Here is a 25,751-nt window from a genome sequence, read left to right on the forward strand (position 1 = left end):
AACCCACCCCTCGTTAAAGCTCTTGGCCTCGTATTACAGCTCTTTGAGGAGGTTCCCCCCCTCCCCAGGATCCCAAGGTCCAAACTGCTGCAGTGCAGGCTCTTCTTGGTCCTAAGCTTCCCTCCTCCCATCCTAAGCTTCTGTGAGGCTGTCCACTGATATAAGCAATCTCTGTCCTTTTCAAGACATGGCCCTCCGAGCAGTAAAGTCAATCACCCAATTTTGTCGGTGAGCTGCAAGTGGGTCCATCATGTTGGATGGTTTACTCGCCACCTTTCCAATTACTGAGCTGACCAAAACCCAAAAGGGTTTGCACTCATCCTACAGAAGGCTTCAGCCCAACCCATCCCTTCTGAGCAGAATTACAAACCCAGGGTCAGAAAGGCCATATGTAAGAGGAAACCCACTGGGCTGCCCCAGTCATCAGTAGATGAGCGTTTGGGTGTTTGCACTATTTGGCTGTCATGAGTAATGCTACTCTGAACAAGACAAGCCCACGTTTTGGCATGAAAGATGTCACGTATTTTATCTTGTTACTCCAATGTGTATCTAGGGAAATTGAGCATGAAATCAATATTTATATGAGCCTTAAACCCTTCCCCCCAAAATTAAAATCAGTTTAAAATAAGCTTACAAACTAAATTTATTAATGCATTTAACATTAGCTCATTGACACTGACCCTGTGGTCATTGTCCTGGGGACTACATGGACAAGACACAAACAGGCTCTGCCCTCTCCAGGCTGCATGGGGAGGGAGGGAGAGTGGGCAGCTGTGCCCACAGTGGCCCCAGTCACAGGGCATGTGAGCTCCCAACAAGGGCAGGCCTGAGCCAGAGACCTGATACCCCCGTCCAGTTCCTGGGCCACCAAGGATCCTCCAGATGACACCTGCCCAAAGGAACGATTCTGCGGAAGCCCTGATTAATCCCAGAGCTCTTGTTCACAAAGCAGCTGACTCCAAAGCTCCTGACCTCACACCTAGCTGTCAGAGGGTCAGCCTACCTGCCGCCCTGCCATCTACATGGACTGACAGGAGAGCCAGACAGGCTGTCTAGAACCCAGGCAGTCTCCCCAGTGTGCACCGGTGAGGACAGGGCCCCCAGTGCTGTGTAAGAGAGACCCTAACGCTGTCAGGTCCCTGCACCCACCAGCCCTCACTCCTTGCTCCTATTTCCCTCCTGTCCCCTCAGGCCTACAGCCTGCTATAGATGAATGCTGGGCTTTGATCCCTGCCCCTGCTCATTCTGTGCTTTCTGTGCCTCTTTTTTCTACTTTCTGAAGCCCAGTTCCTGGACCTCAGTCTTCCTTTTCTGTAGGATATGGTTGCCCCCCACCCTGCCCAACTCAGAAAGTGGTGCAGGAAGATGAGACAGGGTTTACAGACCAGCTTCTGGGGCCCTGGGGCCATTCCTGAGTGTCTGGGCTAGTGGCTGGGAGGGTGGTCAGCTCACCAAGGAGAAACAAAAGTGGTGATGTTTGTAGTTCGTCTTTATGGCACACACAGCGCGCGCACCTAGATGAGTGTGTGCCTGCCCAGTGTGTGTGTGTGTGTGTGTGTGTGTGTGTGTGTACCAAGTCACTGATATTTTCTCTTCACTGTGGGGCTGAGGACACAGGCTCAGGGGCCTTGAGGAACATGGCCCTGAATCTGTGCTTGTTCTTGATTCATTCCCTCTCCCGGTGTCCAGAGTACATCAGGGCTGGCTCCCACTGCCACCAAGGGATCCAGGACATGTTCTGGTTCTGGAATTCTGAGCTCACAGGCCCCAACGAGTGTGATGTCTCAGGCTCGGCAGTCCTGCCTTCTAGAGAGACGTGACTTCTGTCTTAGCATGAGACCCCTCACCCCCTCATTACATTGCCCCAGAGAAAAGCTCACCCTCTTGACCCTTCGGTGATGCTTCCTCTAAGCCTGATGCGCACTCCAAGTCCATCTCGGAGAGGGCACAGGTGGGTGGGCAGCGGCCACTGTGGGGCAGTCGGGAAATGTGGTCTCCAGGGGTGCCAGGCAGGTCGGCAAACATAGGGCCTCCTGCATCCTCGGGCACGTGTTCAGGGCCTGAGGACCTCAGGCCAGCGCTGGGGTGTGCTGCAGGGGTTCATCCCCCACCATGGCCCCCTGACTCCTCCCATGGCCCTCGGTCACCTCCAGACTCTAAGGTCACCTCCTCCACCCTGTCCCTGTCTTGGCCTTGCAGAGCCCTAGCCTCAACGGTCACCTGGGTGAGTGGTGGAGGGCAGGGACCAGGGGTCCCACCTACCTCCTCACTCACCACACCTGGCCATCTCCTGGTTGCTTCCACCTTTTACTCCACCCCTGAGCTTCCTTGGGTTCCAGCATCTCCTGCCAGGCTGACTCTTGACCAGGTCTTCAGATCCCTTTTTTCCACTTAAACCCCTGCTGAGAAGTTTCAGTTCCACCCCAGATATACTGAATCAGAATCTACCAATTAACAAGACCCCAAGGTGATTCTCATATAGAATAAATTTTGAGACCCACTGCCCTACTACTGCTTTTCAGAATTGGTCCCTAACCAGCAACATTAGGTTCTCCTGGGAACTTGTTAGCAATGCAAATTCTCAGAGGGGGTTCCAACCAGAAAAAACCAGGCAGAAGCTCTGCTCCTAACCCCTCTAATGTCCTAATCACTTATATCTAGGGGTTCTTCTGCTGGTCCCCCTCCTCTCTTCCCACAAAGGGCTGTTTCCACCGTTTTACCTGCCGTGTACCCACATCTGGGCTGCTTCCTGACGCCTTGGACCTCCTCATTCTCCATACCTGGGCTACCTCCTGGGCCTTCCCATGTGTTCTTGGCCTCACCTGGGCCTTCTCCTGAGCCCTCCTACGTCATTCACAGAGGCTCTGCCTTCACCTGACCCATCTCACCTCCTCTCTCTAACACAGGTGAGGACCCTCATGACCCTGCCACACTCCTCAGCACCCACACCTGGGCTCTCCTGGCCACTACCTTCTCACCCCGCCCACCTCCTCATTCCTGAGCCCTGGGCATCCTCCAGGCCACTCCCATTTCCTCCCCATAAACCTGGGCTGAAACCTGGCCCCTCCCACATGCTCAGTTCCCCTTCTTGGGAAGCATCTGGACCCTTCAGACTTTCTCTCTTCACGTGCTTGGGCTTCTGACCCCACACACATCCTCACTGACCCAAACTGGGCTGCTCCCTAAGCCTTCCCACCCCTCATTACCCACACTTTTGTGATATCCTGGCCCCGCCCACAGGCTTACTCTTCTCTACTGTGCCTTCTCCTCACTCAGCCCAACTCCTTTCCTGACCCTCCTTCTTCCTCAGTTCCTAACATTGGCCCCTGAATGCTCAAAATTGCCCAATTCTAGGTCTTCTCCAACACTCCCCACCATCTCACAGCCCGCATAGGAAAGACCTTCCCACGTCCTCACTTCCCAAGTGCCATCGCCTTCTCATGCCTCCCACCTTCTCACTCCCAACACCTTGACCACCTCTTGACCCCTCCAACCTCTTCATTACCCTTACCTGGGCAAACACATGCACCCTCCCACCTCATTAGGCCCTGCACCTGTGCCTCTTGAGCCCGTCTTCCTACACACTACCCACACCTGAGCCTCCTCCTGGGCTCTCCCACTTAACTCACACATCCTCCTCACTTCCCAGGACTGAGTACCTCCTGACCCACCCACCTTATTACTCAAAGCTGGGTGTGTTTCTCCTCCATCTCACTCTTCACAACTGTGCGTCCACTTAACACCTGTGCCTCCCACCTCCTCATTTCTCACCCCTGAGGTTTATCATGGCATCTCCCTATTTCCATACCTGGGCTGCCTCCTAGTCCTACCCACCTCCTCACTGGCCACACCTGGGCTGCCTCCTGGCACCTCACACCTTCTCAGTCCTCACACCTGGCCTGCCTTCAGACCCCTCACACCTCCTCAGTCTCACACCTGGGATGCCTCCTGTCCCCTCATACGTCCCTGCTCCCCAAACCTGTGCTTCCTCCTAGCCCCTCACACCTCTTCTTTCCTCATACCTGTTCTGGCTCCTGGTCTTCATGCCTCTCACTCCCCACACCTGGGCTGCCTCATGGGCCTTCCCAATTCCTACCTGACCACACCTGTGATTTCTACTGACACTTTCTGCCTCCTTCCTCTGCAGACATTTGCTGCCTCCTCAATGCTTCCACCTCAGCAACCACACCTGGACTTGAACTCACCCTTCCCACCTCATTCCCTACACCTATGCCTTCTACTGACCCACTTGCAACCCTAGTCCTGACACCACAGCTCCTTCCACATTGACACACCTGTGCACTCACTGACCCCTCACACCTCCTCATTACCACACCTGTGTCTTTTGTGGGCCATCCCTCCTCCTCCTACACCCTCCTCACCCACCATTACTTTACCACCTCCTGACCCCTCCCACCTCATTACCACACCTGCTGCTCATCTACTGGCCCCTCCCATCCTCTCACATCCCATACTGGGTCTGACCCCTTCCACCTCCTCACTCACCACACCAGTGCTCACCTGGACCCCTCCTAACTCCTTGGTAGCCACATCTGGGAGTTCTCCAGACCTCTTCCAGCTCCTCAGCCCCCACAGCTTGTCTACCTCTTCATCCCTCCCACCTCTCACCCCCCACAACTGGACTGTGTCCTAATTGTTCCCATCTCCTCTTTTCCCACCCCAGAGGTTTCTCCTGTAGACGGGCACTCATACAAATGCCTGTCCACGAAAGGCCCACAGCAGCTCTACTGCTCCCATCAGTCCATAGTGGAACCAACCCATATGTCCATCAACAGAGGACTGGTGAACAAAGTGTGGTCCATCCACACAATGGAATACCACTGAGCCTTAGAAAGAGTGAGAAACTAACGTGTGCTGCAATGGGAATGGACCTGAAACACATGAAGCTAAGAAGCAAGGTACAAAAGGCCACGTGTTTCCATTTAGATAAAAAATTCAAGGCAGGGAAATCCATAGGCACTGAGAGCCAATCACTGACTGCCATGGGCACAGGGCAGGGTACAAGGAGGACTGCCTAACAGGTCCAGGGTTTCTGTTTGTGGTGATGACAGTGCTCTGAAGTAGGTACTGCTGGTGGTTGAATAGGATTGTGGGGTACATAAAGCCACTATATCACACCCGCTAAAACTAGAAAAACAAAACTTTATTTCATGAGAAATCTACCAGTTCAAATAGTAAAAACTATAATGTATAATGTGAGCTGTAACAGTACAACAAATAAACCACACAAACACCCACGCAGCTGAAGGTAAGAAAGGATCTCCTTGTGAAGCTGAAGCTCCCTGGCTGGGGCTGAGGAGCTGTTGTGGAGTAGGTGTGGCGACTTGCTTGCACTCTGGTACCAGGGCCAGAGCAGTAGAAGGAGGACCCAGGGCTACAGTGAGCCCCAGTGTGGCTGCCGGAACAGGATCAATACGTGTAGGAGGTTCTACACTTGGTTCTGGGGGAGGCCCACGATAAGGATTCCACTTTCCAGCAGACTCTTCCTCAGGAGCCTCAGCTAGAACTAGACATGGATGACCTAGAGCTGTATCAACGTCTGCTGTTCCTGAAGGAATAGAATCGACATCCACCGGTGGTCCGGGATTCAGTTCCGGAGGTGGCTCAGCAGAAGAATTCAGCTTTCCAATAGGCTCTTCCTCTGGTGCATGGGACAGAGCTGTATGCGGAGGACCTGGGACTACACGAGGCCCAGGTGCTGATGTAGGAGTAGGACCCACAACACCTGGTGGTCCGGGATCCAGGTCTACACGTGGTTCAGGGTTAAAATCTGCTTTTGCAATAGGACCTTCGTCCAGGGCCTGGACCGGAGCTGGAGAAGAAGGACCTGTGGGTACACTGAGCTCCAATACTGCTGCAGGCTTAATATCCCAATCAGCTTGTGGTCCACGGCTGAGTTCAGGAGGTGGCCCAGGATAAGAATCCGAGTTTCCCACAGGCTCTGTGTCTGGAGCCTGGGCCACAGCTGGAGTCAGGGGACATGGGATGACATCTAGGTCTGCTGTTGCTGTCGGAATAGAACTGACAACACTTGGTGGTCTGGAAGATTGTTCTGGAGGGGACCCAGGATAACAATCGAGCTTTCCAGCAGGCCCTTCATCTGGTGCCTGGGCCAGAGCTGTAGATGGAGGACCTGGGGCTACATGGAGCCCAGGTGTGGCTGCGTGAACAGGCTCCATATCAGCGGGTGGCCCTGGCACCCGTTCTGGAGATGGCACGGGATAAGAGTCTGACATCCCAGCAGATTCTTCCTCTGGAGCCTGGGCCAGAGCTGAAGATGGAGAACTTGGGGCTTCATCGAAGTTTGCTCTTTCTGAAGGAATGGGATCGACATCGGCCGGTGTTCCGGGATCAAGTTCTGTAGGTGGACTAGAATAAGGATCGAGCTTTCTCATAGGCCCTTCCTCTGGTTCCTGGGACAGAGTTGTATATGGAGCACCTGGGACTACATGAGGACCTGGTGGTGATAAAGGAGTAGGACCCACAACACTTAGTGGTCGAGACTCAAGTTCTGGAGGAGGTTCCGGAATAGCATCTGGCTTCCCAGTAGGTTCTTCATCTGGTGCCTGGGCCAGAACTGGAGATGGAGGACATGGGGCTTCATCGAAGTTTGCTCTTTCTGAAGGAATGGGATGGACATCGGCCAGTGTTCTGGGATCGAGTTCTGTAGGTGGACTAGAATAACGATCGAGCTTTCTCATAGGCCCTTCCTCTGGTGCCTGAGACAGAGTTGTACATGGAGGACCTGCGGCTGCATGACGACCCGGTGGTGATGAGGGAGTAGGCCCCACAACACCTAGTGGTCGAGACTCAAGTTCCAGAGGCAGTTCCGGATTAGTACCTGCCTTCCCCATAGGCTCTTCATCTGGTGCCTGGGCCAGAACTGGAGATGCAGGAGCTAGCACTACATGGAGCCCTGGTGCTGGTACAGAAGTAGGACCCACAACACTTGGTGTCCCAGGATCCGCTTCTGGAGGTGGTTCAGGAACAGAACCTGACGTTCCAATGGTCTCTTCATCTAGCATCTGGAACAGAGCTGGCGATGGAAGACCTGTACATACGCAGAGCTTTGGTATTCTTGCAGGTACAGTACCACCATCAGCCTGTGGTCCACGACCAAATTCTGGAGGTGGCTCAGGAGAAGCAGCCAACTTCTCAGCAGGCTCTTCATCTGGACCCAGGGCCAGAATCGGATCTGGAGGCCCTTGTTCTACTTTGAACCTCGGTGTTGGTGCACAATCAGGTGATCCTTGAGGCAATTTTCTAGATGGCCCAGGATAAGCACCCGACTTTCCAACAAGCTCTTCACCTGGTGGCTGAGCCAGAGTTGGAGATGGTGGACCTGTGCCTACACTGAGCCCCGGTGTTGGTGCACAAGCTGCTTCTGGAGTTGTCCCAGGAAGACGACTCAGGCGTCCAGCAGACTCTCCGTCTGGTGTGGGAGGTGGTGGTGGACGATGTGGTCTTCTGTGCACCTCCTGTGATGGTTCAGGAGTAGAATCTATCTCAGAAGATGGTTCTTGATTCTCTCCTAGAGGTGACCCAGGAAAACAACCCAGCCCTCCAACATGTTCTCTGTCTGCTGACAGATCTGGTGATGGAAGACCTGATGTTCTGTCGAGCTCCAGTGTTGGTGTTGGAGAAGAAGGTCGTCCTAGAGTAGATTCTGGATGAGGCCCTAGGTCCTGGGCTTCTTTTAGACCCAGTGCCGGCCCTGACGGGAGAGGTACAAGAGGAGAAACATTCAACAACATGGCTGCCTTTCCTCCTGCCTTTCCTATGATAGAAAGCATCCCACAACCTTGAAGAGAAGACCAGGGTCCAGATTTCCACCCCAGAAACTCTTCCAAGACTGAGGTCCACCAGAGGAGGGTCTGAGATCACTCTGAACATAGGCCCAACCCTACCTCTGTGAGGCCACCCTGTGGGGCCAGCCCCATGTCCTCTCACAAGCTCACATGCAGGCATACCCAGCTTTCCTCACCCTCTGGCTCTGCATCACTGGGCTCCAGAGGATCCAGCTGGGCACAGAGAAGATGGGCATGGCGCTCCAGGTCTGAGCCCGGCATGTTCACCTGCACATACTCCACCAGGAGCTTCAGGCAGGAGAAGTGTGGGGGCTGGTCAAAGTCTTCTGGGTATTCATCCATCCAGGTTTTCAGGATGAAAGAGATGGCGCTGGGGATGGATGGTGAAGAACAGGATCAGAGGCCTGGCCTTTCCCACTACACTGCCATCCCATGGCACCAATGTAAGAGTCTGGCTTCTTCTGTCTGTCCCTGTCCTTCCAAACCCCAGCCCCAGTCTGCACCACGCCCTCTGGCTATCCTGGCAGTGTCAGGCCTGGTCACTGAGCAGGGGGATAGCATAGAGCCTTGGTCACAGAGACATCCCTATGAATGGTGTGACCAACTCTCTCGCCTCTCGAAGCCTGAATTATGTCCTGTGCATTCCCTGGCTCCCTGCCCAATGGACAGTAAACCCCTGAGTGCAGGAAGCAGTGTGTCCGTGTGTTCTCCTCACAGCCTGGCACACTGTAGTGCTCCAGGAATCTCGGAAACTGAGGATAGAGCCTGTCCCCTGTCCCAGCCTGCCCAGGTCCTGAGGCCCCCTCCTCCTGGACAGTGGACACCAGCCCTTTGTCTGGTCCTCTGCATGCACATGAGGGTCTCCTCGCCCACAGTCACTGTTCTCCCAGGGACAGGGATCCCACAGGCACCTGAGCCCCGCTGACAGGCATACAGCATTGTGGGGCCGGTTTCTCCCCTACCTCCTGATCGGGCTCCAAACGGGGAGGGAACAACCAGAGCTGGAAGTGGATTATGGCAGGGGGAGGGGGAAGGGAGAGAGTCTCCCTAGGGCCCACACTGGGCCCCTTGCCTCCCCTCTGCTTTCCAGTGTGCCCAGGCTCCACCCCCAGCTCTGTGGGACTGATTTGCTCCTACGCGTGGTGCCACTGAACTCATTTCTCCATAGGGATCAAGATGTGTGAGAATCAGGGCATTCCCAGCCCCAGTCTTGACACAGGTCTCTTAAAATCCCAGTCTTCCCTGGAGACACAAGACCCTCTTTCTCCATGCGATGTCCACTTACTCTTTCTGCTGGTCCTGGGGTCCACCATCCCTGGCTGAATGGGGGCAATTGTATCCATACCTAGAGGAGGCACAAGGGTATCACATCTAATGCACTGTGAATACAACCTGCTTCCCATGTCTAGTGTTTCTGTCTGCCTCCTGACTAGGACAGAGGCCTAAGAGGGCACAGTCCCTCTTTGCTTTGTTCACTGAATGATGCTGAGTGTCTAGAACACTGTCTGCAAAAGTAGGGCTTCGTAGATAATTGTTGAGTGAATGAACCTAAGCAGCACCTTCCCCAATATCTGATTGTCCTGGGGCCCCTCTGTCAGACACCAGGGATTCTTGTTCAGGCTACACCAAAAAGAAACACCACTAGATGGAATCTCAATTCCCCCTTTTCAAATAGAAACAGGTTTGCTGAAGGGCCTGCACTCAGAGAGGGGTGAGGCAGACAGCTTCTTCTTAAAAGAGAAAAACAATAAATGTGAACATCCCAGCCCCTCCAGCAGCCTTTTCCCTAGAGCTGGGCTCCAGGGGATGGTCTCTAGTGGCACACTGCTTAAAGAGCTTGGCTGCTAACCAAAAGCTCAACAGTTTGAATCCAGCTGCTCCTTGGAAACCCTATGGGGCAGGTCTACTCTGTTTTCTAAGTTCGGTAAGAGTCAGAATTGACTCCATGGCAATCAGTTTGGCTTTGGTGGGGCTCTGGGTACATAGTTGCCATGGCTTCTACCATGTGGTTCTGACAGTAAGGTCAAGCAGGCTGATCTTCTACCAGCCCACTTTTCAGAGGAGCACTCTGAGGCACAGAGACTTAAGTGACTTTCCCTAGACTCATAGCTGGTAGGGGTTGACTTCCCACGGGTCTGTGGAGGGAGGGGTGCTCACCCATGGAACAACAGATCCAGGACCTGCTGGGTGGTGGCGAAGGTTCTGTAATGTCCCAGAAAGAAGTTGATGTAGGACAAGTCACCCTCCATGAAGGCGGGCACCAGGTGCTCCCCCAGCTTCTCCAGCGAGCCAGCCTTGACGATTCTCACCACGCGGGTCTCATCCAGGTCCTGGTCCGACCCACAGGTACACTGGGGTGAGACAGACGAGGGGTATAATGTGAGAGGCACCCCATGAACCACCAGTTGGTTTGGAGTCCCACATCTCTGTGACTTGTGGCAGGAGGTGGGACACAAGTGTCCCCAACAGGAAACAGGAAGTAGGGATTATTATACATATTAGAAGCCTCAAGTCATTTTCTTCATAACATTACCTCCCTCTAGTAAGAGTGGAGCCTTGGTGGCACATCAGCTCTTAAGAGCTTGGCTGCTAAGCAAAAGATCAGCAGTTTGACTCCACCAGCCACTCCTTGGAAACCCCATGGGGTGCTTCTACTATTTCGTATAGGGTCCCTATGACTCAGCATGGACTTGATGGCAACAAGTTTGGTTGGGTCTGGTATCGAGAGCAGTATCCTTGTGAGTCCTCACTAAACACCCTGTTGTAGAGGTCAGAAAAAACAGCTTAGCGATGTCCAGTGTGTTCAAAGGCACAGGTAGGAGCCCAGAATCTTCTGACGCTAAGGCTCCGTGATGTTCCCCGTGTGCAGCATGAGGTCTGCTCTGCTCCTGACTCGGAGGGGAAGGTCTGGTACAAGCTCACTCCCTCCCCAGCTGGAGACAGTGCCCAGAGCAGACACACCCATGAGACCCCCACTGAATGCAAAGCAAGACAGGGATTTTCCTTTCTGTACATTAAAGGGGGCTTTGAGGAGCTAAAGCTATGGTGGTCCCAGATCCAGCGAAAGGTGGATGCCTGGATATCTCTGGGGTGGCATTAAGGCCCCCACAGGACCGAGGATCTCAACAGACGCCTCAGGGAGGGCAAATGTGAATTAGCACGAAAGGGCTAAAAGCTGGCTCAGCTTCTCAGGGCCAACAGCCCCTCAAAGCCACCCCGCAGTTGCAGTGGCCAATGTGACAGCAGTTTGGCAAAAATGGAACAGGCTGGATGCAGGGACACAGGCAGGGTCATAGACTGCTGGACCACCTGACTGTCACAGCGTTTATGGGGAGCCTGGCTCTAGGGATCTCCAGTTGGAACGGGTACATCCTTGGCCCCAGCATGCCGCCCCTGGGAGTCTGTCCTGGGCAGGTCAGTGTATGAGGACGCACGTGAGGTTCCTGTAGCCCTGCTGTGGGTCAGTGTATACCGACACACGTGAGGTTCCTGCAGCCCTGCTGTGGGTCAGCGTGTGAGGACACACGTGAGGTTCCTGCAGCCCTGCTGTGGGTCAGTGTATGATGACACACATGAGGTTCCTGCAGCCCTGCTAAAATGGCAGCAGAGGGGATCAGTCCAGGGCCAGCAGCCATGAAAGTCTCAGTCACTGTGGAAACCGGCCTCCCTTCTGGAACATTCTGCAGCTGAGTCAGGACACAGCTGCTGACCTGGAGGGGTCATGGTGATGTGTTCCCTGAAATTGCAGGTTGCAGAAAAATGTGCATCACAGCCTGAGCCCCGTGCTTTTCGGTAAATGCAGCCTGCTAACCACGAGGATGTGTGAGGCTGGGAGAAGTTGTGGAACGACAGCCCAGGTAACTACTGCTGGGCCCTGGGGCTGACAGTGAAACCCTGAAACAGGAACAACATGCAAAAAGATGCCTGGCCTGATGTGCAGTGAAAACAGTAGAAAAGCCTCGCTTCTGACATTCCTACAAATAGGGAAAAAGTGACTGTACCTCGCCAGACAGAGAAGTCGGTGGCCGGAGGCGGAGGGATAAGGGAAGGAATTTGGCGGGTTCATTTGGGAGGGAACCCTGGCCCTTGAGAGACAGCCCCAGGAGGGAGCTAGGGATCTGGAAGTAGTGTCTGGTCCCTGTGTCCTCTCTGGCCATCTCAGGGTGGGGACCCCGCCCCCAAACACACTCACCCAAAACCTGCGCCAGCCCTTCCTGCTCCCTTTCTTCAGGTCGATGGAGTAGACGAGGCCATCCTCCTTCTCCTCCTGGATCTCCTGTGGGGGCTCCTGCAGAGACAGTGCCCACAGGTGGTCCAGCATGCATTCATGGCCTCTCCAAGCCTCCTCCTTCTCTCTCTGCTCCTTCAGGCCCTTCTACCCCCTGGACCTTCAAAGAGCCCCTAGTTCCCTGTCCACACCACATACAGGAAGATCCAGCCGGAGGAAGGCCCAGGGAAGTGTGCCGACTCAGCCTGTGGAACCCCGACCAACCCTCCCCAAAGTCCTTCTGGGAACTATGACCCCTGTAGAGACATAGATCCCAGCGTCCAATGTGATCAGGCTGTTTGGGAGAGGGACATGAAGCAGGTCTCCACCTGTGCCACCCCCAGCCCCCCGTCTCCAAGGCACCCAACCTGATGGACTAGTCCCACCCACCACCCTATTCCTGGTCAGTGCAGGGCTCCCCAGGTGGGATCACAGTGGTGGCCTGGCCTGGATTCGCACTCTGGGCCACCCTGTGTTACCTTTGGCTTCTTTCTGGTAAATGGCCAGAGCCTTCGGGGATGGGGGATGAGACCATGTCTCAGCCTTCGTGAAAGGGTCGAACTCCTGGATTTCTCAAGGTTCGATACAAGGCAACATGAGCAACAACGAGAAAACATGTTCCTCATTCGAGTGTCTCCACTCAAGTGAGCTAGGGAGGGGCGGTCCCTAGAATGTGGGTGCCTGGTTACCAGGGTTCCAAATTCTGTGTAGTCCATTACCAAGGAAGTGAGGTCATATCCTGGGTCTCCTGACCAGGGCCCATACTCAGATAAAAAAAAAAAAAAAAAAAAGACCTTCCCAAAATTCCTTCTGGGATGCTGAATGCTCACCTCTCCCCATGCCATCTTCGTAACTGTACACAGTGACACCAACACAGCCCCTCACAGAACCTAGGGTAGGCCTGGGTGCACCCAGGACCCCAGCTGTGAGCAGATACAGCAGGATTCAGACACAGCTTGTCCCTCTTAACAAGTTTGTGACCCTGAACAAATCTTTGTGCTTCTCAGAGCCTCCTCAGTCTCCCCATCCCACAATGAGGATCATTCTAGCATCTTCCTCCTAGGGAAGTCAGCAGGTGGAAATGAGATGACACCTATAAACCCGTGAGCTGGTGTCACGTGTAGCTAAGGCACAAACTCAGAGACGGGAGAATTCCAAGCAGGGCTGGGAAGCAGCATGGCGTACACCTCAAGACAGAGCTGGGTTCTGGTGGTGTGAGCCTGGGAAAGTCACTTCACCCCTTGGCCTGGTTTCCCTGTCTGTCCCAGCAGGGGTTGGAAATAAGCAAACATCAGATATTGCTACCCTGTGCATAAAAGCCTCCAATAACCTCCCTTATTTAGAATCTGACCTAGGATCTCATCACGGACTAGGAGGTGGGGAGCCTGCATAATGGCCCCCAACAATCCCTGTTCCAGGTCTCAACATCTTGTGCCACCTTCCTCCCTAGTGTGGGCTGGACTCAGGGACTCACGTCTCAACAATATAGTTGTGGTTGTAAGGTGCCTTGGAGTCAACTTCAACTCATATTGACCCCATTAGGGGCAACGCCTCCTGGATCTCTCTTCTGCTTGCTGACTGTCTGCCATCTATCTCTTCTCTCTCTTTCTCACTCTCGGTCATAGCCCACTCTTTCCCCTGGAAAGCAGCTGTGATGTATGGACTGCCCTATAATGCCCCTGGGAAAATGACCCAAAGTGCCGTCATCAACAGAGAGGAACTGGGACCTCTGTCCTGCAGCTCACAAGAAAGACTCCTGTGCACAACACAGAGTGAGCAGGAAGCGGATCCTCCCCCGTCCAGCCTCAGCTGAGACCACAGCCCCAGCCTCCTGAGAGAATGTGGGACAGAGTCACCAGCTAAGCCACGCTGCATTCCTGGTCCACGAAACCCATTAGATCATCGGATGGTTTTTGTGAGCTGCCATGTTTTGTGGTGATGTTGTCACAGAGGAGGAGACAGCTCCTCCAGCCCACCATGTCCTGGGACCTGGACCTGCCCTCTTCCTTCTTTCCTCTCCTCCCCAGCTCCCTCCAGCCACTATGGCAGCTTTCCAACCCCCTCTCTGGGCAAACTCAATCTGCCTCCCAGTCTCTGCACCAGCCATGCCTTCTCCTTGGCACACTTTCCCGTGACTCTGGCAGGGCTGCCCCTCCTGTCATTTTGCTCACACATAAATGTCACCTCAGTGAGGCCTCCAGATCCCCACCCAGTGGCCCAGCCCTCTCTCTCTGGTTGTACCCTGCTTTATTTCCTCTATAGAATATGCTCTTTTCTCTCCATGTATCTGTCTTCATGCTCCTGTCCCTCTTCCCACCACTGTGCGCTAGCACTGCAGCCCCAGGCAAGAAACCTCACATCCCCCACCTGTGTTCAGGTGTCCTCGAGGCAGTAGCTCTCCTGGGCCCTTGGAGGCACCACTGGCAGACCCTGGTGGCTGACATCAGCACTGTAGGCCCAAGCTGGTAACCTCATCACAGAACACCTTTGTTCAAGTGTCCTGAAGGCAGCAGCTCTCCTGCGTCCCAGGGGTGCAGGATCAAGACCTGCAGGTCCACGGGGAGTGTAGGGTAGCTCAGGAGACTCCCTACCCCCTCTTGGCCTCCACAGGCCCTGGGGTATCCAGCTCACTCAGGAGGCACCTTCCCCACATTCATGGCAAAGACCCCACTTCCTCAGGAGGACCCTGAAGTTCCACCAAGGACTGGACCTGGCCATATGGTCCATGGCTCTGCCCTGCCCTGCCCTGCCCTGCCCTGCCCTGCCCTGCCCTGCCCTGCCCTCCCCTGCCCTGCCCTGCCCTGCCCTCCCCTGCCCTGCCCTGCCCCACTCCAGATTCCCAGTCCCCACACCCCAGTGCTCTTGCTGGGGGAATACTCAATTCCAGGAAGTAGAAAGCATTTTCCTAGGACCTCAGAGCACAGTGGGTCCAGCAGACACTTCTCTGAGCCTTGGAATCCTGGGGCTCACCCACTCTAAGCACCCAAATGTGCAGAGAAGGAAACTGAGGCCTTCTGTCCTGCAGCCCCCACCACTCAGGAAGGAGCTCCTCCTAGGTAAGGTCCAGGGACCCAGAGCAGTGACTGCAGGACTAGGCCTTGTCCACTCTGTGTTGCCGTGGGGATGGGTGGCCCTGGTAGACCCCGGGGAACCGGGGCATCCCTCCCCTTCATCCGGCGACTTCCAAGCCCATCTTGTAGGCCGTGGGCATGTGGCTAGGAAACTGGTGGCCCCTGTCCCAAGACACACCTGTCTCCACCCTCTCTCTTCTTTCCAGGGGGTCACCTCCTTGATGTCCTCTTCTCTTCTGACCCCACCTGCATGGCCCCACCTGTAAAGTCAGTGTGTGCCGCTGTGTGCGTGTATACACTCGCGCCTATGTGCACAATGGGAGGGCGTACCTGGGGTTTCCCACATTTGGCAGGTCTCCTTCTCAAAGCCAACCCCATGAGAGGGGCTGAGTCCTGCCTAGGGGGACGGAACCTTCCTTATCCTGTGGACTCTGCCCACTTGTGTGCCCTGGGCCCTCCCTGCCTTTCTCTTGGACTCAGTTTCCCAATTGTGCACTGAGGGAGTGGACGGAGAAGTGCTTCAGTGATCACTCAGGGAGGACGTCGGCCAGGACTCCATGCTCGGGTGGACGTGGGTGGCAGCTCGGGGTGAGCACAGCACGCAGCCTCCTTAGTGTGAGGGATGCGGGTGGACACTGCCCGGGGCAGCCAGGCCGATGTGCAAGGTCCAGGGCTAATAGGGCCTGGGTGGTCTGTGGCAGCATGTATATGTGACCCTCCTCCCCTTCCTGCAGGCACGAGATGCTCTGTTCATTGGTTGGGGGCGGGGTGGGCTGCCACACAGTCCCACCCTCACCTCTACCAGCTTTCTGTCCCTCCCTCCCCTCCGCCACATGGGAGCCTAGTGTCCTGGGATCACTGTACCCAGGAGTGTCACAGGACACTGGGCCAGGTGGATGTGGAGAGCATGCGGACTTGGGAGACACCGAGTATCCCCACCGACCAGGTCTGCTCTCTGGAGCAGCATCAGGAGCCCCGGCCCTGATATTACCCACCTCCTGCCTGGGCCTCACCTCTTAGTCCCCCTGAGCCCCTCCCTGGACCAGAAATAGGCACCGAAGTGCTCCTGGGGCCAGGTTGTCATTGTCAAAGGCCGACTGGAGCAACTCAATCTCAGGATTACCTCTAGTCCTGGGCCACAGGGAGGACAGGGTGCTGAGAGCCTGGGTGGGGTGCTGGGTGGGTCAGGGTCCAGGAGCTGGGTCTGGGCTCCTATGGGAGGATCCCCAGCACTTCCATATAGGGCCTGCCTGCTCTCAGAGCTGGGGGCAAACAGCTCCTCCTCCAGGAAGTTCTCCTGGATTCCACTCTCATCCCCACCTCCAGTGAGGCAGGTCTCCCCTTCTCCGTGCATCAACCCTCCCCAGGATTCTAAGAGGAAAGGTCCGTCCCTGGGATGGGGTCCTTTTCCCACCACACTCCCTCAAACAGCAGCAAAGCTGGGCACCTTCCTTCTCTTCTACAAGTTGATCATTCTCCCTGGAGGGCTGGCCCCATGTCCCTCAGAGAAGGTCCTCTGGGCCATAACAGCCCCCACCCCTCTCATGCTGCACTACCACGGGGTCCCACCAGGGGGCAGCGCACATACACACCTGGACTTAAACAGAGGTGGCTGGCTGGGTGTCAGGACAAAGGGACCTGCTTCTTCACACGATGCCGACATCTCTGAATTTAATAACCTCCTATGGGATCGGGCACAAAATGACTGTCCTACAAATCATAGGCAGCCTCCCAGGACCAGCTCCAGCTCCTCTTTCTACAGTGGCTTTCTCTGCTAAAGTCCTGTGTCACTGGTCCTTGGAGAAGAGTAACTTCGCCTCTCATCCTGAGACAACTTCGTTTGTTTCTTTCTTTGTTTTAAATTACAAGGGTAGGAAACCTGCACCCGAGAATCTCTAAGGTTGCTTGCAGCTGTAAAATCCTGTATCTGTGGGATGAGGCACCTTTCAGAATGTCCTACCCTGATTTCTGCGGAACTAGCATAGAGGCTATAAGGAGCCCTGGTGGTGTAGTGGTTCAAGTGCTCGGCTGCTAACCGAAAGGTCAGAGGTTCAAACCCCCAGCCGCTCCGGGGCAGAAAGATGTGGAGGTCTGCTTCTTGGAAACCCTCTGGGGCACTTCTACTCTGTCCTATACGGTCACGTTGAGTCAGAATTGACACAGCAGCAATGGGCTATGGGTAGCATCGGCAACGGCCTCACTTCCAAAGGAAATGTTGAGCTTGTGGTCTCTCACTGCTTTTGGACGAGAACTCCCTCACCCCACGCTGTTCCCTGATCCTTGGGTGGCACAATCTGCACTGACTTCTAACCAAAAGGTTGGCAGTTTGAACCCAACCAGTAACACCTCAGAAGAAAGGCCTGGCGATCTCCTTCCGTCCAGATGGCAACCAAGAAAACCCCGTGGAGCACAGTTCTAATGTCCCCAAGTGTGAAGGAACGACCAGTATGGAGCTGTTGTTGTTTGCTGTTCGCTGCTGCTGACTCAGCCCCCGGCTCATGATGACCCCATGCACACCGGAACAAAACGCTGCCTGATCCTGGGCCACTCCCATGGACAGTTTCAGATTGGATTCTTTGATCCATAGGTTTTCATTGGCCGATTTTCAGAAGTAGGTCGCCAGTCCTTTCTTCCTAGTCTGGCTTAGTTGGAAGCTCTGCTGAAAGCTGTTCAGCATCACAGCAACGTGAGTCGTGGCTCCATGTGAGGTGGATTGGCTGAAAATTGAACCCGAGTCTCCTCATGGAAGATGAGAAGTCTACCACTGAACAGCCTCAACCCACAAGATGGGGTAGTTATAAATGTAAGAAAATGCAAATATAGAGCCTTAACTAAAAACAAAAAAATGCCCAAAGCTTCCCAGAGCCAAATGGTGCCTACTTTTTGCTTGAAATTCAGGAATCTCTGAGAAAGCAACCAAGATTGCTTGTCACCATATGACCCAGAAATTCCACTCCTGGCTATAGACCCAGAGAACATGAAATCAGGGACTCAAACAGATACCTGTACATGAATGTTCACTGCAGTATTATTCACACGAGTCAAACGGTGGCAACAACCCAAGTGTCCACCAACAAATGAATGGATAGACAAAATATAGTGTATCCAGACAATGGAATATTACTTATCTATAAAGAGAAATGAATTCCTGATACATGCCACAATATGATGAACCTTGAAACATGCTAAGCGAAATAAGTCAGATTCAAAAGGATAAATACTATATCATCCCACTTATATGAAATGTCTGAACTAGGCAAATGCATTGTTGTTGTCACCAGATGCCTTCGAGTTGATTCCAACTCATTCTGACCCCATGGGACACAGTAGACCTGCCCCACGTTTTCTAGGGTGTAGTCTTTATGGGAGCATATCACCAGGTCGTTTCTCCAGCAGAACAGCTCGTGGGTTTGAAATGAAAACCTTCGGGTGAGCAGCTGAGCACAAACACTGTGCCGCCAGAGCTCCATAGGCAAACGCATAGAGATCAGAATGTGTGAGTGGTGGGCAGGGGCTGAGGGGAGGGAGAAATGAGGAGTGGTGCCTGAAGGGGCACTGGGTTCCATTTGCGGTGATAAAAAATTTCTGGAGATGGAGAGTGGTCATGGTCACAAAGCATAGTGAATATCAATGTCTCTGGATTGTACTAAAAATGTTAAATAAAGATAAGAACTCAAGAGGCAGGGCAAAGAGGGCAAGTTGGTTACAATGTTCCGCCGAACCCTCTTGCAAAAGAGATCCAGAAAAAACAAGCAAATCGATTATATATATGACAATCTACAAACCCTGAGCATCAAACGCAGATTAAGGAATCGGTTTGAGTGACGGGGGACAGTGAGACAGTGCAGAAGCAGTGACGAGCTGCCGAGTCCGCGCAGGGCCTCAGCTCCAATGCTTTGGCACCAAACTTGGGTGTGATGGTGGCGGGGCTGATTTTAGTTTCCTGAGACAGGGCAGCATCAGTGAAAGAAGGCAAACAACGTGGGACACCCCTAACTCTTGGCTTGTCTACAACCGGGCTGGTCGCAGCGTTTAGGAAGTGGCTGCTTCAGTGAAAGAAGGCAAACAAAGTGCCGGTACCCTCACACCCTGGTGTGACAGCCACGGGACAGGCCGTGGAGTTCAGGACTAAGCCAATTCAGCAAAAGAAGGCAAGCAAGGGACAAACCCTAACGCCCTGGGGCAACCTCTGTGGGGACCCAGCCAGAGCCCACAGGCTCCACATGCCTCTGGTATCTTAGATAAAACAGTACTCTTGACACAACATAAGTGATTTTGTCTCATTTACCACTTGGATCTAATAGCTCTGTCTTTACAAAGTACTCTCTCTTGTCTACCTGATCCCTCCCCTATCTGCTCCAGCCAGCTTCATTAACAGTTGATTTCTCTGGACCGGAAATAGAACCTGCTGCCCGCTCTCTGAGCCATTCTCCTGGTCTGGGATCAGAAAGAAATGAACAAATGGGGGAAAAATACTTTCCCAACTCCCCTAACCTGGAAGTTCAGAGCAGGAGTGGCTCCAGTCCAGGCATGAGCGATCCACTGACTTTGGCTTTCACCCCTACATGGAAGCAGGTGGCTATTATAATGCAAAGGCAAATCTGTTTGAGGTCTGATTGTAATTGTTTCATTTGTGTGGTCCAGAGGCAGGTTTTGAAGGTTTGATACCACTCTGCCTATTAAACAGGGCCCTCACCTGCCCACAGTAGGGACCTGAGGGCTCGAGGCTCCATCCACACCACATAGTCACACACGAAAGTGGTCCAAGGTTAGTGGTGCCCACCAGTCTTTACAGGTATAAGCATTGGGTGCCTAAGGTACAGCTGCAGAGCCCACCCACCAGAGCGCTCTAGACAACAGAGACACTTCTTTCTCACTGACACTTGGGAGAAGGCTGTCAGCACCCTGCTCTCCTCAGAGTGTGACTTCGTGCCGCTACCAGAAACCAGTGCATACAACCATCACCACTACTCCTCTAAGATAGTAGGTGAGAGCCTATAACACACCCTAGGTGACTGACTATCAGAACACCTGAGCTGATTCCATTCAAGAATAGTGAATGGACTCCTAGGCTCATACACCTGGTAACAGCTCTAACCATCTGGTAAGAGGACATTAATGCTTCAAAGCCTCCAATAATCAAGTCAGCTCACTCTAGTAGCCTAAAATTCGAAACAAAACAAAGCAAGAAGCTAGGACTCAGTGAGCAAACATAAAATAAATTATTACAACAACTTATAGATGGCTAGGAGACAGCAGTTGATATCAAATCACATAGAGAAGCAGACCATGACTGCTTCAATGAACTCCCAAAACAGAGAAGCAAGGACTCTTCTGGATGAAGAAGCATTCCTGGAATTGCCAGGTGTAGAATACAAAAGACTAATACACAGAGCCCTTCACGACATCAGGAACGAGATCAGGCCATACACAGAAAAAGCCAAGGAACACACAGATAAAGCAGTTGATGAAATGAAAGATTATTCAAGAACATAATGAAGAATTTAGTAAGCTGCAAGAATCCAAAGAAAGACAGCATTCAGAAATACAGAAGATTAACAATAAAATTACAGAATTAGACAACTCAATAAAAAGTCAGAGGAACAGAACAAAGGAACTGAAATACACAATCAGGGAGATGGAGGATAAGACACTTGGCATCAATATATTTGAAGAAAAATCAGATAAAAGAATTTTAAAAAATGAAGAAAACTTAAGAATCATGTGGGACTCAACCAAAAACAGTAACGTGTGAGTGATTGGAATGCCAGAACAGAGAGGGATAACAGAAAATATAGAGAGAATTGTTGAAGCTTTGTTGCCAGAAAACTTCCCTGACATTGTGAAAGATGAAAGGATATCTATCTAAGATGCTCATTGAACCCCCTACAAGGTAGATCCCAAAAGAAAGTCACCAAGACATATTCTCATCAAACTTGCCAAAAAGTAAGAGAAAGACAACACTTTAAGAGCAACCAGGGATAAACAAAAAGTCACCTCCAAAGCAGAATCAATAAGAATCACTTTGGATTCTAGTCGGAAGGAACCATGCAGGCAGGAAGACAACGGGATGGCATGTATAGAGCATTAAAGGAAAAAACTGCCAGCCAAGAACCAGATATACAACCAAACTGTCTCTCAAATATGAAGGGTAAATTAAGACATTTAGAGATAAACAGAAGCTTAGAGAATTTCCCAAAACCAAAACAAACCTACAAGAAATACTAAAGGGAATTCTCTGGTTAGAAAATCAATAATATCAGATGTCAACACAAAGCTCGAACACAGAACAGAGAAACCAGATATCAACTCAGAATGGGAAATGACAAAAATAAAAGAAAATTTAAAAAAATGCTCCAAACAGGAAATCAATGATGTCATTATGTAAAAGATGACTATAATCAATGAAGAGGGAAGGAATAAAGGAGGCATAGATCCTCCATATGGAGAGGAAATCAGGGCGAAATAGGGAGATACAAGCTAGGTTTAAACTTAGAAAAATAGGGGTAAATATTAAGGTAACAACAAAAAAAGACAAACGATCCCTCACTTCAAAATGAAAAACAACATAAAGACTCAGCAAAAACAAATTCAACTACAATGAAAAAAAGGAAGACACAATTTACAAAGAAAAACTCCTCAGCACAAATATTAAGTGGAAAAATAAAACTGTCAACAACACACACAAAAAGGCATTCAAATGACAGCACTAAACTCATACCTAACTAGAATCGTGCTGTATATAAACGGACTCAATGCACCAATACAGAGACAGATAGTTGCAGAATGGGTAAAAAAATGTGATCCGGGTATATGCTGCCCACAAGAGACACACTTTAGACCTAGAGACAAGAACAAACGAAAACTCAAAGGATGGGAAATATATATATATATATATATATATATATATATATATATATATATATCTCAAGCAAACAACAATCAAAAAAGAGCAGGAGTGGCAATTTTAATTTCTGACAAAATTGACTTTGAAGTTAAATCCACCACAAAGGATAAGGAAGGACACTACATAACGATTAAAGGAGCAATATACCAGGAGGTTATAACCATGTTAAATATTTATGCACACAATGACAGGGCTGCAAGATACGTAAAACAAACTCTAACAAAAATGAAAAGTGAGATAGACAGCTCCACAATTATAGTAGGAGACTTCAACACACCACTTTCGGTGAAGGACAGGGCATCCAGAAAGAAGCTCAATAAAGACACGGAAGATCTAAATGCCACAATCAATCAGCTTAACCTCAGAGACATATACAGAACACTTTACCCAACAGCCAAGTATACTTTCTTTTCTAGTGCACATGGAACATTCTCTAGAATAGACCACATATTAGGTCATAAAGCAAGTGTTAACAGAAACCAAAACATCGTAATATTACAAAGCATCTTCTCTGACCATAAGGCCATAAAAGAAGAAATCAATAACAGAAAAAGCAGGGAAAAGAAATCAAACACTTGAAAACTGAACAATACACTACTCAAAAAACACTGGGTTATAGAAGACATTAAGGATGGAACAAACAAATTCATAGAATCCAATGACCATGAAAACACTTCCCATCCGAACCTTTAGGTCAGAGTGAAAGCAGTGCTCGGGGGTCAATTTATATCAATAAACACACACATACAATAAGAAGAAAGGGCCCCAATCAAAGAACTATCCCTACAACTTAAACAAATACAAAGAGAGCAACAAAAGAAACCTTCAGGCACAAGAAGAAAGCAAAGAATAAATATTAGAGTAGAATTAAATGAAATAGAGAAAAGAAAAACAATTGAAAGATAACAGACGAAAAGCTCATTCTGTGGTGAAAAAATTAACAGAATCGATGAACCATTGGCCAGAAAAAAGAAAAACAGGAGAGAAAGGAAATAACCCAAATAAGAAAGGAGATGTGCAATATCACAACAGATCCAAATGAAATTAAAAGAATCATAGCAGACTACTATGAAAAATTGTATTCTAACAAATTTGAAAAGTGAGAAGAAATGGATGAATTCCTAGAAACACACTACCTACCTAAAGTAACACAGACAGAGCCAGAACAACTAAACAGACCCATAACAAAAGAAGAGATTGAAAAGGTAGTCAAAAAACTCCCAACAAAAGAAGTCCTGACCCTGACACCTTCACTGCAGAGTTCTAACAAACTTTCAGAGAACAGTGAACACCACTACTACTAAAGGTATTTCAGAGCATAGAAAAGGACGGAATACTCCCAAACTCATTCTATGAAGCCACCATATTCCTGACACCGAAACCAGGTAAAGACATCACGACAAAAGAAAATTACAGACCTATATACCTCATGAACTTAGATGCAAAAATCCTTCACAAAATTCTAGCCAATAGAATTCAAAAAGATATCAAAAAAATAATTCACCATAACCAAGTGGTTTTCATACCAGGTATGCAGGGATGGTTCCATGTTAGAAAAACACTTAATGTAATCCATCAGACAAGTAAAAGACAAGAATCACATGATTTTATCAATTGATACAGAAAAGGCATTTGATGAAGTTCTACACCCATTCATGATAAAAACTCTCAGCAAAATAGGAATAGAAGAAAAATTCCTCAACATAATAATGGGCATTTATACAAAGCCAACAGCCAACACCATCCTAAAAGGAGACACTCTGAAATCATTCCACTTGAGAACAGGAAGCAGACAAGGATTCCCTGTATTACCACTCTTATGCAGCATTGTGCTGGAGGCCCTAGCCAGAGCAATTATGTTAGATAAAGAAACAAGGGGCATCCAGATTGGTAAGGAAGAAGTAAATTATCTCTATTTTCAGATGACATGATCTATACACAGAAAACGCTGAAGAATCGTCGAGGAAGCTACTGAAATTAATAGAAGAATTCTGCAGAGTATAAGGATACAAGATAAACATACAAAAATCAGCCGGATTCCTCCATGCCAACAAAAAGGACATCGAGGAGGAAATCACCAAATCAATGCCATTTATAATAACCCTCAAAAAGATAAAAAACCTAGAAATAAACCTTAGCAGAGACATAAAAGACCTATACGAAGAAAACTACAAGAGTCTACTGCAAGAAACCAAAAAAGAGACCTACATAAGTGGGAAAATATACCTTGCTCATGGACAGGAAGACTTTACATTGTAAACAAGTCTATTCTACCAATAGCCAAGTATGGATACAATGCGATTCTGATCCAAATTCTAACGACATTTTTTAATGAGATGGAGAAACAAATCACCAACTTCATATGGATGGCAATGAGGCCCCAGAGAAGTAAAGCATTACTGAAAAAGAAGAACAAAGTGGGAGGCCTCACTCTACCTGATTTTAGATCCTATTATACCACCACAGTAGTCAAAACAGCCTGGTACTGGTACAACAACAGATATATAGACTGATGGAACAGATGTGAGAATCCAGGCATAAATCCATCCACATATGAGCAGCTGATATTTGACAAAGGCCCAAAATCACTACAATGGGGAAAAGACAGTCTTTTTAACAAATGGTGCTGCCATAACTGGATATCCATCTGCAAAAAAACGAAACAAGACCCATATCTCACACCATTCACAAAAACCAACTGAAAATGCATCCGAGACCTAAATATAAAATCTAAAATGATAACGATCATGAAAGAAAAAATAGGGACAACGCTAGGAGCCCTAACACATGGCATAAACAGTATACAAAACATTACTAACAATGCGGAAGGGAAAGTAGATAACTGGGAGACCCTAAAAATCAAACACCTATGCTCATCCAAAGACATCATCAAAGGGGTAAAAAGATTACATGCAGACTGGGAAAAGCTTTTAGCTATGACATTCCCGATCCGCACCTGATCTCTAAAATCTACATGATAGTGCAAAAACTCAACTACAAAAAGACAAATAACCCAGTTTTAAAATGGACAGAAGATATGAACAGACACTTCACTAAAAAGGCATTCAGGTAGCTAACAGATACATGAGGAAATGCTCATGATCATTAGCCATTAGAGAAATGCAAATCAAAACTACAATGAGGTTCCCTCTCACTCCAACAAGGCTGGCTTTAATCCAAAAAACAGAAAATAATAAACGTTGGAGAGGTTGTGGAGAGAATGGAACACTTATACACTGCTGGTGGGAATGTCAAATGGTAACATACCATTTTGGAAATCCATTTGGCGTTTCCTATAAAAACTAGAAATACAAGTACCATAAGATCCAGCAATCCCACTCCTTGGAATATATCCTAGAGAAATAAGAGCCTTCACACAAACAGATATATGCACAACCATGTTCATTGCAGCACTGTGTATAAGAGCAAAAAATAAAAGCAACCAAAGTGTCCATCAACAGATGAATGGATAAATGAATTATGGTATATTCACAGAATGGAATAATACACATCGGTAAAGAACAATGACGAATCTGTGAAACATTTCATAACATGGAGGTATCTGGAAGGCATTATGCTGAGTGAAATTAGTCAGTTGCAAAAGGACAAATATTGTCTAAGACCACTATTATAAGAACTCAAGAAATAGTTTAAACAGAGAAGAAAATATTCTTTGA

Source organism: Loxodonta africana, chromosome 3 (genome assembly GCF_030014295.1).
Source record: "Loxodonta africana isolate mLoxAfr1 chromosome 3, mLoxAfr1.hap2, whole genome shotgun sequence".
NCBI classification, from domain to species: domain Eukaryota; kingdom Metazoa; phylum Chordata; class Mammalia; order Proboscidea; family Elephantidae; genus Loxodonta; species Loxodonta africana.